Below are 16547 nucleotides of genomic sequence, written 5' to 3'. Positions count from 1 at the left end.
GTCTGATGGCGGAGCAACTCACTCTTGCACCAGTTTCCAGTTCAGGGCAGACCATATCCTTCAAAAAGGATGGGGCTTTTGGCTCGTCTTCCAGGCCTTAAATAGGTGATGACACATATTAAAAGTTGGGTTCAGATGTTTGAACAGATGATCTCGAAATCTGCAGCTCTTTAAAAATGAATTAAAAAAAAATGTTTTCCTGCCTGAATTCAGCTGCTCAGATGTGGATTTTCAAAATCCACTCATGATAATCTTGTATTATTTAACCCAATATTACATTTATAAGATGCTTACAGTCAGAGTTTGACATGTATAAATATTCCATGTGTGTTGCTGTATGATTTCATAAACATTGTGTTTGTGAGGAAGGTTCATGGTGAAGCCATGCCCTGTCTCCATCCCGGTGGGAGGAAGTGGCAGCTTAGCATTCAGTGTAATCCTGCTGTACGGGGTCAACAGGAGGGCAACACACACACTACTGTAACATGTGAGAAGCCGTGTAGGAAACCGTGGTTGAATAATGGGATTAGATCCGGCTGAGGGCTCAGCCTCCAATGGTGTGTGTTTGTTTATCTTTGTTATGTTTGTGCTTGAGCTTACTGACTAATTTTGGAGGCAGACAAGCATCCGTCCATTATCTGTTACTTTTACTCCATTTCATGACATGTGCATCAATGGCGCCTTCCACCGGGATAATCTGGATCTCATTCGACTTGGAGCCAATCCTGGTTGGTGCTGTTAGGCTTTTCAGGCAGTCAAAGGATAGAGATGGGCAGAGAGCGGCTTGTAATAATATGATTAAGAGCAGGACCTTAAACATGCTCCAAATGATCTGAAACTCAAAAAAGGCCTGTTTTACATTAGACATCTCTATTAAAAATGGCATCCTGGAGCGCAGAAGAAAGGAAAAATGAAGTTTTGTAAAAACCTGAGGCTGCTGGTCACACCAGGGAGAGATGAGCTAAACCAGAGCTGACTGGTATGTGAACAGAAACTGCAAAATACAAAAATACCAAAACTTAGAGATAAATATAATCTGGTCCTTTGTTCTTTTCAAAGTAGATAAGTCCTTTTAAGACTTTGTCTGTCTTCATATTCCCATCTCAGGATGAGTACACTGGGATAAATAACAGACAACAAGTTTCCCCTCAGCCTCCAAAACTAAACCACACTGCTGGAAACCTCAAGGTCAATGCAATTTAAATACACATTGAAATAAGAAACAACCCAAAGCTAAGAGATGAAGACAAACCGCACATTCTACTACATCTGAAACCGACAGGTGTGAAAACTTTCTTTGACTGCAGTTTTTAGTTTCTATATCCTCTGTTAATGGAAACTATTTGCTGATAACCACAGATATAGTTCTTTCTCCGAATGCTCCTCGTGTTTTTTTTATCTGTGATAATCAGCTTTAGTTGGGACTGTTTTGTTTTCTTTGTGTCTGAGCAGAATGTCAGCTGCAGTAACGTCTATGAAGCAGCTAGCTGATACAGAACTACTAGGTTTCACTGAAATAAAATATCCTCTTTTTTAATAATAGTATTTTTTAATGGAGCTTATTAATAAAGATTTTAACAAAAATAATTTTATGACTTTAAGTTTTCAGAAAAAAGTTTGTTTAAAAAAATCCAGTGGGTCAGAGGAAGAAGATTTACCTTCCTAGTTTCAATTTTAATGCAATATTTACTACATCTGTCTTTAGAAGGGAAACTGCACGGTTTCACCCAATGACATCTAAGGAAAGGTATCAGATTCCCATCAAGGTGCAAGGCTTAGATCAATGAAAAATGTTCAGAAGTTTGTAGAAGATCTTTTATAACTATCTATTTACTCTCCACAAAAATGCATGTTTTAAAATCTCAGTGGTTTTTCTTGTTCAATTAAGTTTCATGTCAAAGTAAAACAGTAAATAAAAGATAGTATTGAAACAAAGTTGGTTATATAAATTAATTTCTTAATGTAGCTAATTTTTTGTTAGAGCACAGCTCTTCTGCTCTTCAAAAACTGCTAAGTCAAACCCAACAGCCTGCCACTCGGGGTCCCTAAGGAAGACCCTTGGCCTCAGACTGGTCCCCAGGCGCTCCCACTGATCCCTGAGGGTTAAATGCAGAGGTCAAATATCATTGTTATATATGTTTGCTGTGACCAATAAAGTTGATTGTCTTGATCCTTTTAAAGTCTAAAAAAGCCCCTTAAAACATTTCCTCCCTCTTTAGCCTCTTCACCTGCTGGAAGTGAGAATGTCAGCATTTCTTATGAACACCTGTTCATCTCATCCTATTCACTAGTTTCATTCCTGTGATATTTATGGCTGGTTTGTTTCGTTAGTCATGCTGTGAAGGTTTGGACTTATTGAAGGAGGGCTCATTTATTGCCACCAGTCTGAAGTCTAGATGTTCACAGTTTAATGGAGCCCTACCTGAAGCTTGATGTCCTTCACAACAAAAAGTACTTGGACTTTATCAAAGACATTTGGAGAGCTGCTAATCTGGAAGAAGGTATGAAAACCTCATGCTTCCTAAAGGCGGATGTCCTAAACATCCTGGTTCTCATCTGCTTGTTTTAGGTGGTTAAATGTCATCCAGTTAAATCCTAAGACGTGGACTGATTATGTGGAAAAAGGTGAGACTGACGTGGCTGGTTTATAAAGAGGATTCTTGGAGAAATGTGACTGCTGAGGGTTTTTGTCACGGTATTGCTTCTGTTTAAGTTTTCTTTTGAGTTTTCAGTTTCACTTTGATCCATGTTTTTCTTTGTTTTCTAGTTGTATTGGTTTAATTCCTATTTGGTGGTGTTTCTGGATGTATTTGAGTTCTTAGGTATTTCTTGATTGCCCTCTGTTGCCGTCTTGTGTTGGTCTCCTTTTCCCTAGCTCCTTTCTAGACTCCTCTGTTCAAACCTGCTCCCAATTAGCTTTTTAGTCCTGTCTTTTTTCAGTCTCCTATATATATATATATATATATATATACTCTCCCTTTGCAGCTCCTCAGTGTTGGTTCCTCGTATTTTCCTGGCTCCCCACGTGAATTTTACCCTGAAAGTGTCTGGTTTTTTTGGTTCCTTGTATTTTGTACTCTGGTTTTTGGATTTTTGCCTCAGTTATTTTACTAAATATACAAAATCTCACCTCTGCTTCCTCACCTCTGCATTTGTGTCCTCAAAACCTCAGCCCAACCGAGACAGTTTTGGGCTTTGAACTAACAGTGGTGGGCAGAGCAAAGGCAGAAAGGCCAGCATCTAACTGCCTGCTGCTAGAAGGTCGTCACGTTAAACTCCAGTTTATGTCACAAGCCTGGATGACAGCCTGGATGTCCCTAAATTCCCTAAATCTCAATGAATAAAAAATAGAGGTGGTGATTTTTGGTAGCTCATGTGAAGACTCCCTGACGGCAAGTGATCTTTGGGCCAGTATGTCAAGCCTACAGATGCTGGTCTGCAGTTTGAATCTCACATTAGAGCTTTTTGTAAAATCAAGCTTCTTCCACTTGAGGCAGCTAGCAAAGATTAGACCTATCCTTTCACGTCAACATTTTGGAACCATGGTCTGTGCCTTTGTAACCACTCGGCTAGATTATTGGTTGCTGCTAGTGTTGCTGCATGTCTTTTAACAGGTACAATGAAATTTGATCATATTTCCCCTATTTACCCTCATTCCATTGGCATTTTAGGATTGATTTTAAAATCCTGTTATTTGCTTTTAAAGCTCTTAATGGTCATGCGCTGCCCTACCTGTCTGAGCTGGTTCATCCCTATACTGTACATCCTCTCGCTGCCCTAAGCCGGGCATACCCTGTGTGACATCTTCAATCGTTGCACTCAGCTACAGCTCAAATTGTACGACGACACCGCAGGGTTTTAAAAGTTCACAGCTCACGCTGTATGTTCTCACACTGTGCAACCCTCTTCACTTTCTGGTTTTAAAACTCTTCTTAAGACCCATTTATCTTCCTTGGCTTTTAACACAATCTGAGATGTTAAATTTGTCTTACTGTGTTTCTTTTATTATTTTATAATTGCTTTTGATTAATATAACTACTTTTATACACCAATTTATTTATTGTTTTTATGATTGATTATTTCTATTTTGTGATTGTGTCCTTTAGTGCTGTTGGGTGTTGGAAGTGCTATATAAATAAATTCTGTGTGGTACGTTACGGTACGGTATGGTTTGGTACAAGCAATCCTAAGAGAGTGCTTTAAGATTCCATCTCAGTGTGTCGGTTGGTCAAGGCTCCAGAATGCTGGCCTTACACTACATCCAGAGTTCCTGCTTCTCATGAAACAAACCTTTATGTTGTTCAGTCTGATTTCACTGCAAACTTCATAAATTTTCTGCTATCGGTTGAGTGGAGCCCAAGTTCAGTGTTCCAGTTCTAACATCTTTGTTTCTTAATGTTTTATGCTTTTTTGACATTTCTTTTCCTTTATTTTTGGCATGAAAAGGTAGGTAGCACTGCTGTCTTGCAGCAAGAGAGTTCTGGGTTCGATTCGCGCCCCGGTGTTGCCCTTGGATGCACACGAGACCTGTCCAGGGTGTACTGTACCCCACCTCTCGCCAATAGACAGCTGGAGATAGGCACCTCTCGCGACTCCGCTTGGTATAAGCATGACGGTATAACTGGCGGTTCCCAAACTGAGGGGCGTGCACCCTTAGGGGGCACAGTGTAATTGCAAGGATGACTGTGGTAGAAATGGATCTAATAAATGATCCAGTTTAAGACTTTTTTTAAGCATCATGTGGAAATGGACAAAACTATAACAATTGTTTGTTGACCCTGTTTTTTATATTTGTATTCCAATCAATAATTCGTGTCTTGAGTCCAGCCTGGTTCTGTTTTGTGGGTAAGAAGCTGAAAAGTTTGTTGACCTCTGATTTAAAGGAGATTGAGGTTTAGTTTATATCTTGATGTAAGTTAGAGCAATAGACTTTTCTTTGTCCCACTGTTAAAAAAAATCAGAGAAGGGAAGTTTAGGAACACCTGCATTTAGCAATAATATAACAGTCCAAATAATGACAGTATTAAGTATTGGTCCTCCCACATGTTTAAACTTTGAAGTTTCCCTCAGAACAAACTGCATGGTCCAGTTTAAAGTAAATTTTCCAGAGAGCTTTGAGGAAAAGGATGAAACAACCAAGGAGTGAGCATCTGATGAATAATTTACTCTTTTCTCCTCCGCTATCGATAGAGCTGCAAACCGAAGATGCAGAGTTGTAACAATGCATAAAACAGTGTGATTTGTTCCATGTAGCAATTATAAAAGCTTGTATTGCTTCATCCAGCAGGCAAACAGTCCAGCAGAGGCCTGCACTTCCTTCCACCTGCTGAGAGTGACACGTTTCTGCCCTGAAGGGCAAAAGTGATGTAAGGAATATGAGGCGAGGATGGATGGCTGGGCTGAGCAGAGCTGAAAGCAGGCTGTGAATATCAATGCTCCGTCTCTGTCTGCTGCCTCCTCTTCCTCTCAGCTTCCTTTGTTCCCTCTGCAGGAATCACCTGAGTTAGCCTGAGGCGTATCGGAGAGGCGGTGCTAGCACACAACTAAGCTCTGAGCGGATGATTTTAACACATGTTGTGGCTGTATAAGCCTAACATTCACGATGGGGTGGGGAGAAAATCAATCCTCTCTGATGGAGGGTGAAATCCGGAAAGCAGAAAACAAACCTCGTCTTTAGACTCCAGGTGATAACTGTTGACCCTCCGCTTCTTTCTTCCCATCCAGTTTGGCAGCTTGTGTCGCTCAGGTTCCGTTAATGACTGGTCAGACTATAACACCAATAAATATAACTTCTGACTCCAATTCCTCCAGAAGGAGCACAGAGCAAATGTTTTATTAGGGTGTATTTATGCGTGGATCTGAGTGAACGACAGCAGCAGTGCTGCCATGAAGCAGTGGAACCCAGCTGGAGCTCTATGATTAGCCATCAGAACCCACAGGAAGTTGGATATCTCCGGATCCTGCTGTGCCTTGATCCTTTTTACAGTTTTTAAACCATCACAGCTCAGATTTGATGTCTTTATATTTCAGCTCTGATTTTCGTCTTCTTTCCAAACTGGGAGTGAAGGCCTTCTCTAAGCTGTCAGATCGCATCAGGATTGGAAACAACAAAGCTTTCTGAGCTGGAAACCACTAAAGCCACTCTTCCTGGCTTTGTTATGTCTTATTTGCCTTTGTCTAAAAACACAACAGAGAGGAGGAAGTTGGAGACAGAGAGCAACAGACTATAATGCGACGTCAAAGAAAAGTTGAGCTGCTGTTAGTTTAGTAGTTTCTGCTTTAGCTATAGGCTCAGCTTTTACTGTAACTAACTGGATGTTCTTTCTTCCATCTCTAGACATTAAAACTGGCTTAGAACTGATCTGGTTAACCGTTTATTTCCCAGACAGATCCACCTGTGGTGCTGCCGGTAACTTATCTAAAAATTTTAGTATTTATAGATTAGTACTTCTTGTTCTTTTTCTACCTACGTCTGCTTCTGTCTCCTTGAACCCCAGTCGGCCTCTGCTGAGGACAGCTCACACTGAGCCAGGTTCTTTTTATGCTGGATGTTTCTTCCTATTTAAAGGGAGTTTTTCCTTTCGACTGTCGCTGCATGCATAACCACTGTGAGGGATTGCTGAAGTGTCAATATCTACTGTCTCTACCTGCTCAAACAGGAGAAGAGAATCCTGGAAAATCAATGACTGGATGCAGTCAGCTGGTTTTCCTTAGAGAAAAACATTGAACCTTTATTCAGACTGGATGATCTGATTAAATCGTCTCTAGAAAGTGACCTGAAGTGACACGATGTGAATTGGTGTTAGAGGAATAAACCAACTTGACCTGAGGATACAGAGTTAAGCAGTCTCATCCTTGAATTCCTTTCAGTATTTCTGTCTCTGATAAACTGAGTGTTGCCATGTGAACCTTCTGCTAACAGCTAATAGAAGGAGCTTCTTATTGACTGAATCAAACTCTTCATGTTTGTGTGTTTCCCTTTAGGTTTAACTAGAGTTTATGTTTTTATGGGATGCATTTACCTATGGCTTAGATATTACAGAGGCTCAGTGAAGTAACATATTCTCTAACTTTATTTTTTATTTTTTTATTTGGCTCAAAATGTTCTTAGAAATGTTTTTGTTGATGCATCTGATTTCCTTTGGTTGTGCTAAATGGCTAAAGCAAGTTCAGGAAATTAAAGGTCCGTTATTATTCTACATTTGAAAAAAAAATATATATTAATAATGAGGCCCTAGAGCATTTTTTTGCCATTTGTGCAGCAAAAAGTGCACCTAAACTCTCCTCATTCAGCCCTCCTCTGGACAAGCTGTTTTAGATTTCCATGGTCCGTCCTCCCGAAGGCCGTGCCCCAACATCTCTCAACCATGAGAACCAGTCAGAGTTTGTAAAGATAGCCTAGGACCATGGAATAATATATTATATGAAGCCTGGTGCTTCACAGATGGGCTACTACAGACTTCTCTGGATAGTTTATTTCCCCTTATGACATCATGAAGGGATAGCTTTCAAACTGAGCACTTTTAGCATATATTAGATAAAAGGTGGAAAAGGAAGTGAAAGAGGTGAACTTTTTTTTTTTTCATTTGTGAACATCATATACAGGTTTCAGGTCACATATGACTGTTACAAAATGTTTATTAAGTGAATTTTTAAAGTATGGGACCTTTAAAGAGCTTTGGTATCAAAGTAATTCTCAACTCAATTTAAAAAAGACTCAATTGATCCAAAAGGGGAACTAAACCCAGGGATTCTTTCAAACATCTACAGCCAGTTGTTGTAGATGTGTCCTCTGAGCCTGCTGACTGTAGGATGCTGCTGTCACCGACTGATTGACTACATAAATCTGCTTCCTGTTTCTAACCCTGGCATCTGTTGCATCAGATGCTCCATATCAGATCAGTGTTCATCTCATCACTGGTGTCTGCATTAGGACCAAACCATCTCACAGCTCCTGACTTCGGCTGTTGTCAGTGATTGAATCCAAAATACCAGTTGGTCTGAGCATCCCTGTGTTGATGCATTTGCAGTATCCTCCATGCCTTCCATGATGCAACCATCTGAAAACGGCATTCAGTTTAAAACTGATGCCTCGGTTGTCTCCTCCTGACTCTTTGGAAGCTATAAAACTCTGAAAGCGTTGAATGAAATCAGATTACATTTTTTATTCCAAGCTTTAAGGACCAGGATTAACTTTCTAAAGACTCAGAACATTGATTGGTTTTTGGTGAGTTCACTGGAGAAGCTAGAATTCATGGCTGCTGGTATATGTTGTGCAGAGGGGGACTGTTTTTGACGTTCTGGCCATGCATATGAAGCGTGCAGAACATGCATCACTTTGTATGTCTTTCTGCCCCGCTCCTCCAGCGTTCTGCAGGGAGTTTCTGTTTTTCAGCTCCTATAATTCTGTTTTTAAATCCACACGTTCTGCCTCCTGACTCAGCTCCCTGTGAATGAGTAATGAGTCGATTTCTGTACCTCTGGGCAACAGTGGGAACAGCTGCCCACCGAGTGGGCTGATCAGTATGCACGAAGCACTTCATCCAGACTTTTACTCAGTTGGATTTGCTCTTAAATTGGTCAGCCTGAGCAGCTCCTGGCCTTGAAAGGCTTTGTGGGTTCTGCCTCCAGGGTTTCAGCGCAGAGCTCCGAGGAAGACGAAGGTGACGAATTGTTTTCAACGGGCTGAGAGCATCCAAGGCCGTCTTATTTTTCTATTAATACCTAATTAGAGCAACATTCTCTCCGCTGTTCCTCACAGAGCAGGGTGTGTTTACAGCTTAGATTGGTGAGAATGAAGGTGGATTATATAAGCGTCTTCTGAAATGTTTATTGTGGATCAGAACAAGGTCTCCCAGTGTGTCTCTCAGGGTGTTTTTAGGAGCTGTGGTTCTTCTGCGCACTAAATGAGCAGAGTCTGTATTCACAGCTCAGAGTTAAACTTTTTCCTCAGAGCAGGTTGGGATCTGCTAAACCACATGTTACAGAATGATGGGAGGTCTGATGCCCTTTAGGCTTTGCTTCCTGAACAGAACCGGGTGTTTCTGCTCCCAAGTGGATCTGCAGTTCGTACCAGAGCTTCCATTTCACCATAAACCAACAACTATAACTGCTCTTTGTGCCCTTAATACATTGTATACAGGTTGTTTTAATAAAAAGCTTTTGTTCTACATTTTAACCCTTTTAGCTACAGATAGCCAATATCAGCGTTTTTCACCAGCAATGTGTTGAAATCATGTAAAGCACATGCTAACAGCCACTCACTTCATTTGCCACCCATTGTTAATTTTTTTGTTTGATTTGTTATAATAATGGTTTTTATTTTGTTTAGTGTATGACTTGTGTAACCTTTGTTATCATTGTGTTACTTCGATCATGTAAATAAAGGTCAAAAAGCCTTATTGTACAGTGGCAGAGGGGTGCAAATCCTATGTAAATATATTACGACCACTAGAGGGAGACGACCATAAACTGCTAAGAGACCCTAATAGGCTGGTTATACTCCTCACAGCAGTGTTTCGCAGTGAGCTTGTCGCAGATATTTTTGATTTATGCCCAATATATTAAAGCGTGGTCTGCGCTACATTATTCCACGCCACAACGCAAGAGGGACAATCAGCAACTAGCTGTGGATCTAGATACGGCCGAGACAGTGGGGAAGTGGAAAAAAGCAAGGGGCAAGTTTGTACAACAACGGAGGGACATGAGGGCGGGGATCCAGGTGCAAAAAGGGTCCCAGCGTTCTTGCTCACCTCACTCTTCTAGCTGGTCCAACTTCTTGAGTCATTTTCCACAATGGCGGACATACAAACACAACAAGCCGGTAAGGTACCAAACAGGAAATACGCACAGTGTAGAGTGGATGTAGATTTGACCAATCAGATGTCTTCTTTCTGCTGTCACCTACAATTTTGGAAAGGTGCACCAGAGTGTCTGTGGAAGGGGCGGGGGCATATCTGCATTAACTGCGACACACATGCAGACAACCTGGTTTCTGAGTTTAAACCAGCATGAAGGCTCCATCCGAATTACTCCAATTTCAACTTCTACCTCCTGTTCCTTCACCTTCCATGGATCAACAGTAGAACCTATCCACGGTAGGAAAGGAGCTACAGGCTTCTGTGCTTAATTAAGATGACGTTCAGCCTTACAGACCTCATTACAGGACAAACAAGCAGGACAAAAAGATACAAAAATAAACAGTCTCTAATCTGAGGCTCTCCATTATAAAACCCAAACATCTGATGCAGTAAATATTAGTATCACACAACAGTGAGGAACAAATGGATTATGGGCCATGTGTACAAGTTCTGTCACGCAGAGGATTGTGGGATAGTTGTATAGTTGTAGGAACGTCAGTTGGTCCCTGTGCTAAATGAAGTCATGATTGGAAGCATCCCGCTTCCTCCTCCTACCTCCTTCCTTACTGCCAGCACTATTCAGACAGCACTGATCATTGTGATCGTGGATGCCTTCCCACTGTGGCTTAAGTTTTCTTACTAGTGTGCATTCAGATTAAGCCTTTGTAAAGACATCCAAAATATAGAAAGAGAGATTTAATGTTTAACGGAAAAATCAAATGAAACATTTCTTTTCCTGGTACGGATCTGGTCCTAACCTGTGTATTTTAGTAATGTGGTCCCAAATCAGTTGATGAGTGTCTCCCCCTAGCGGTGTGGAGCTCTTTCATTGCAGTTTTCACATCATTCATATAGTTCCAGGGGGTTTTACATTTTCAGCACCTTTTCACTTTGCTCCTGACTATTTTCCATGATTCCAGTTGTTTTCCTTTGCAGCTTAATTTTTCTTTGCATGTTTTTTGTGCTTGTTGGTCTCATTTTTGTGTTTCTAGGACCTTTTAAATTTACTGTAATATCATCGGCCATCTTAAAAAATCTACCCATAGAAAATTGGTAGCACATATTGGGGATCAATTTGACTGATGTCAGAATAATTGGCATCCATCTCTACTTAAAGCAGAAGCACTGAGCACAGGAGCAGAGTTGTGTGCAGGTTTGGGTGCTGACTGCGCTGAAGCACATTTCTGTTATAGTTCTCCCCTTTGGGGACTCTTAGTTTTTAGTTTTCAGTTATTAGTAATTCTGTTTTGTTGATATTTGGTTTATTTTCCATTTTAAGTTTATTTAGCAGTCTTTAGTTACTCTCTGTTGCCCCCTTGTGCCTGTCTCCTTTCCCCTAGCTCCCTTCTAGTCTCTTCCATCCACACCTGCTCCATATCAGCTGGTTACCCCAGTTTTTGTTCTGTCTCCCATATATACTCTCCCTGTGCAGTTCTTCAGTGCTGGTTCCTTCTTGTTGCTTGTTGCCTCCTCTTCTGGCTCCCCATGTCAGTTTCTCTGATCTTTGCTGGTTTTTGGTTCTCAGTATATTTGTGTTTTTGGATGTTTGACCCAGTTTTTCTCCATTAAACCTATAAGAACTTATCTCTGCCTCACTCATCTCTGAATTTGGGTCCTCAAGCAACCTCACCCCCCATGTTGACACATATCTATCTTATAATCCAAGAGGTGGTGTTAGGCTGCAGCCATTCGCTGCTTCTTGTTTAACTTTCACTGATTTATTCACTTATTTGCTGACCCACTCTCGTATCTGGCATTTTGTCAGTCAGTCTGTGTTGCAGTTGTTTGCACCGTCTCCATTTCCCTCCCATTTTTTGGTGTTTGATGCTAGTCTGTCTTCGCATGTGATTGGCTGCCTGCTGGGCCTTTCAAAATGCAGTCCTGTCAGTGTGAAAGATCTATTTATTTCAAAAATACTATTTATTTTACTCTGCTCCGATTATTTTAGATGTTACGCTAACAATAATTTAAAATGATCAGAGGCACTTAGAGCTCCAGGAATAGAGCGACAGAGGGAGGGGTGATTTCCACAGTTGAGTTTGTTTTTTTTGTTTTCACTCATTATTAGTATGCAGGCATCAAATTGTGTTTTCCTTTTCCTAAAAAAAATGCCCCCAATGAAACCAGTATCAAGCAGATCAGCCTCATGAAATCCTAATAAAAGCTTAAACATTTGTAACTGATCCTCCTCTGTAGTGAGCTGCCATGATGAATAAAAGCATCATAATCAGGAGCTTCAGGATTTAAATAAAGTACAGCAGCAGTGTCAGATGTTTCTGATCCTGACAGGCATCTTGTAATGAATAAAACCTGAGTTCAAAGCATCAGTGAGTTCTGATGATCTCGGTTTAGAGGAACATGAATGGGCCTGATGGTCAGTGTTTGTGTTCAGCAGGCTGCTCTGACCTCATCACTGGCATCCACTCAGATCCCGCAGATAACCACAGATGTCCTCCTCCTACTCTTCATCCTTACCTCACATTGCATCTGTGCTCAGAGTCCCATCTTTATTCTCATTAAAGTCATGACAGATAAATCTGCAGAGAAACGGTTTAGATCAAGGATTCCTTTGCGCTAACAGAGGTGTTGCATCTGGTCTGACAAAAACAAAAATCCCGGATGCAATAAAACCATAACTGGACTGAAATGCATGAGCCTCCTCTGCGACTCTCCTCACCCGGAATATAATGGTATGATTCCAGCATGTCGTCAATTTCCTCACACAGATGAAATAAATCAATACTAGTGTTTCTGCTGCAGTTATGAGTGATTAAACTAAAGCTGTGTAGAGATAATTGACAGCCTGACCACGGCCGTATATATTTAGCTTTTACAGCAGAGTAAATAAATAAAAACAGTGTTTAATGTCACCAACCAAGCGGGACTTTCATCAAGAACCTCATTTAATCTCATTTGTTGACAACACTTACAGTCAGTGTCCTCTTATCATTCTTTGTTTTCTTAGTTGGAAAGCCTGAGTTCCTTTAAATCAAGACTAAAAACATTAACATTTGTTTAGGATTGCCCTCGATTGTTTTAGTTTTTCAGTTCAACTGAAACATCATTAGTTCAACTTTTTTTTTTTTTGTCCAACTGTTTATAATATTCTTTTTTGTTTTTGCATTATTTATTTTATTTATTTATTTTTTTTACTTTCTTTTTATTCTGATTTATTTTCCTATATTTTAATCATGTAAAGCACTTTGCATTGTCTTTGTACTAAATTGTGCTATACAAATATTTTTGCCTTGCCTTGCCTTGCCTAGTGAGCAGGAGGCAACATGGAGACAAAACTGCGTATTGAATTAATAATCTAAAAATATTTTTCCCCTTTCCTGCTGTCATTACTGCTGTTTATGTTGATGTAATGCTAAACATGATTTCTTTTTAGATATTTGGAGCTGCTAATACCCACAGGGACCCTGTTTATGTTGGAAAGGAATGTGGAATTGATTCAGGAAGGTTCTGGATGATTAGTTCTTGGAGATTTTTGTGGTTTAATTTAGAGTAAAACTTAGGGTGATGAGATCAGAGACCCAAATGTTGTTACTTCAGTTGAGTTTTATCCTTTTGTTCGCAGCTAAGAATCACACCATTAACCTTCCAGGTTCTGGTTGAAAACAGCATCAATGTTTTATGCAAAAAGGAGCCAGGACCCATTCTGCTTCAGCTATATCTATAATTCAAGACGAACAGTTGAGAAATAAAAAGAGAAAGTTTGGGTTTCACCTCTGGACAGATACATTGTTCTGTTGTCTGTGCTTTTCTTCATCATCAATACTTTCTATTGAAATGGTCCTGAAGTGAAAAGTTGAAGAACTTTTTTATCGATTGGTGCTGCAGGGTGACCGAGCCGGCTGCTGCGGCGTCGGCTTTCATCTCAGAGATCCAGAATGAAGCCCTTTAATAAGTGATGAAGCACCCTGCTTTCTCTTCGTGGAAATAATCCATATTTGATATTATTTTCACACACAGTGTCTGACTCTACTGTAGAAGCTGCAGTGGCGCAGTTCCCAAGCTGATCAGCGGCTCAAAAGAAACAGCACCAAGTCTGCAAATCATCCAGAACTAAGATGAACCCGTCTGAAAGAGGTTTCTCTCCAGCAATTATTATGTTCTAAAATCTTGAACAATTTCTGTTTATAGAGTGTTCCTAAAAAATATCCGCATTCAGTACGACAATCAGAGCTGGACACGTGAAGCTCAGGGTGTCAACATCATTCTCTCTCCTGGTCCACGAATCTTAGAGTCACCAGGCTCAGATGTAAGCCAGAATCATTTCAGGGAGAGCGAAAAGCAGAGGTTGTATTGGTTTGATAATATGGCAAAAAGAAGCAGACAAGTTTGGTTGTTTCAATCCAAACCAAACAGCCTTGGGTCCATCATCTGTTGTGCTGTAGAAATCATCCCAATACGATCCATAATCTGTGGTTACTGATCCAATACTTCTGGTATTATGGACCAAACAGATAAGATCAGTGGTAGACAGATAGAATAAAATAAACTTTATTTACACACCAATTCACAACACATGTCATCTCAAGGAACTTTACAGAGACAATTCAACCAGATCATAAGGTTCAAACTTGGTTTTCTGTTTAAGGAAAACTAACTGATTGCATTGACTCATTGACTCGAAGCATTCCTTCACACCAAGCATGCTTGTAGCGACAGTGGAGGGGAAAAACTCCCTTTTTACAGAAAGAAAACTCCGGCAGAACCAGACTCAGCGGCAGTCTGCAGATACTGGGGTTCAAGGCCAGTCAGATGAACTTCGAGCCAGCTCCCGGAATGAAAGAGAGCACATACAGTTAGTCACAGTCAGAGAAACAGGACTACACTGAAAAACAGGCCAAGATGCAACATCTATAAACAAAGATGTTAATGGCAGCAGGACAGCTGATATTGTTCTCCAGGATGGTGTCACAGCCAAACAGAAACAGACCAGATTAAGCTACTACGACAGTAAAAGCAGAAAGAGCATATTGTTGAACACTCAAATACTGCAGAATTTAAGAACAGAGACAGATGAAATAGAACGATGAAAAGTGGTCCCTTTAACCTCCTGGAGTCTAAGCCTATAGCAGCATAACTATAAAGATTGCTCAGATAAATAGATATATAAAAAACTATATATACAGCAACAAGACATAAAATGTTACCATAAAGTAGAAGATAAAGATTTATTTCTACAGACAGAACTATGACAATTTAGCTGTGCATAAAGCTTGGCCTTTAGGACCTGAACGATTGCTATTCAATGTGCAGCATTTAATACAAATAAAATATTTAGGCCACTGCAGCAACTCTTTCTCAATAAGTCAGCTACTCACACCAATATTCCATATTCCGGGTTCTAGTTCCTTCCTAACTGCCAGCACTAGCTTTGACATATTCGGTATGCAAAACTCTCTGCAGAACTCACATTCGGCTTGAGCCATGCTGGTTTTTAAGCTTGAACATCCCCAGTGGACCCACACCTGTGAGGCTTCTTGTGCATGAGATTAACGGGTGCACAATAAACGTTAAAGGTATAGAGGGTGATCTTTTATTTCCAGGTGGATCATATAAGTAAGTAGCCCTCCTAATTGTCAATCATTCTGACGATATGTTTACGTAAGGCCGTTCTACGTGCTCGTCCAGTTAGCTATCTTTTTCTGCACATGCGCACTTTCAGCCGTAAATGTGTGGTGAGCTATATTTTCAGACAATCATTGAAGCTCATCTTTCTCAACGTGGTTCTTTGAAAATGACAGAAGGTTGTAAGAGAAAAAGTGTCAAAGAAAGTGTTTGAAAAGAAAAGAAAGGGCTCAGAAGAGGCTGATATATCCTGTAACGCTTTGCACTGAGAACTCTCCTCACAAACATCATGGAGTTTGCTGTCACAGCGGCCTGCTGTGACTATAGACTGACGCTACCGCCATCTAATAACAAAGATGGCGCAGGCATAACACAGTGGAGGAGGATTTACGTGATGAACGAGGAGTGAAATGTAGTTATCATCTGTCCAAACTGTCAGTCCCTGCTCTATATAGTAATTGAGGGATTTCGAGGTTGGGGCAGACATTCGGTAAGCTCAGTAAGCTTGTATGTGCCTTTTTTTTAAAGTGGAGAGGGCGGGTCTTTTAAAAAATTTGGGAAAATCCTGCACATTAAAGTAAGTATCTTTATAAGGAAATGCAATTAATTAAAGAATTACTTGTTAATGATTTAAAATGTTTCTGATTAATTTGTTGAAATTAACGTGTTAAAGTTCCTTTCCTAATTAGAACCTAGTAATACAAATTATTAGACTTCAAGTCAAAATAGGTACTTCAGTAGAAACCAACTAATGAGTAAATCTAAAGGAAAAAGGAAATCTAGGTTTACCCAGAATGCGGTTGTTTGTAGGAGAACGGAGAAACTGACTGCCACTCAGATTTCCTGCGGTACTTGAACGGACTGTGGTGCAGATGAATCCCTTGCTCAGTGTGAAACTCAAACGATCCCTTGGAGGAAAGTGGATCCAAACCTCCAGTTTGAATCCTCAGCTCAGTTTGAGGCTCAGTTGATCCTTCCAGGGAGAGAAGGTCCGAAACGTCCAGTTTGCAGGATGACTTCCTGCCGAGAGGCAAAGACAAAAAAAGCTAGATTAAAACTCAGGTTGACAAAAACTCAGTTTGACTTAGCAAAACTCAGCTTGGCTAG

The sequence above is a fragment of the Cyprinodon variegatus genome, unplaced genomic scaffold (assembly GCF_000732505.1).
Source record: "Cyprinodon variegatus isolate N-32 unplaced genomic scaffold, C_variegatus-1.0 Scaffold917, whole genome shotgun sequence".
NCBI lineage: Eukaryota > Metazoa > Chordata > Actinopteri > Cyprinodontiformes > Cyprinodontidae > Cyprinodon > Cyprinodon variegatus.
This window is presented reverse-complemented; position numbering follows the sequence as displayed.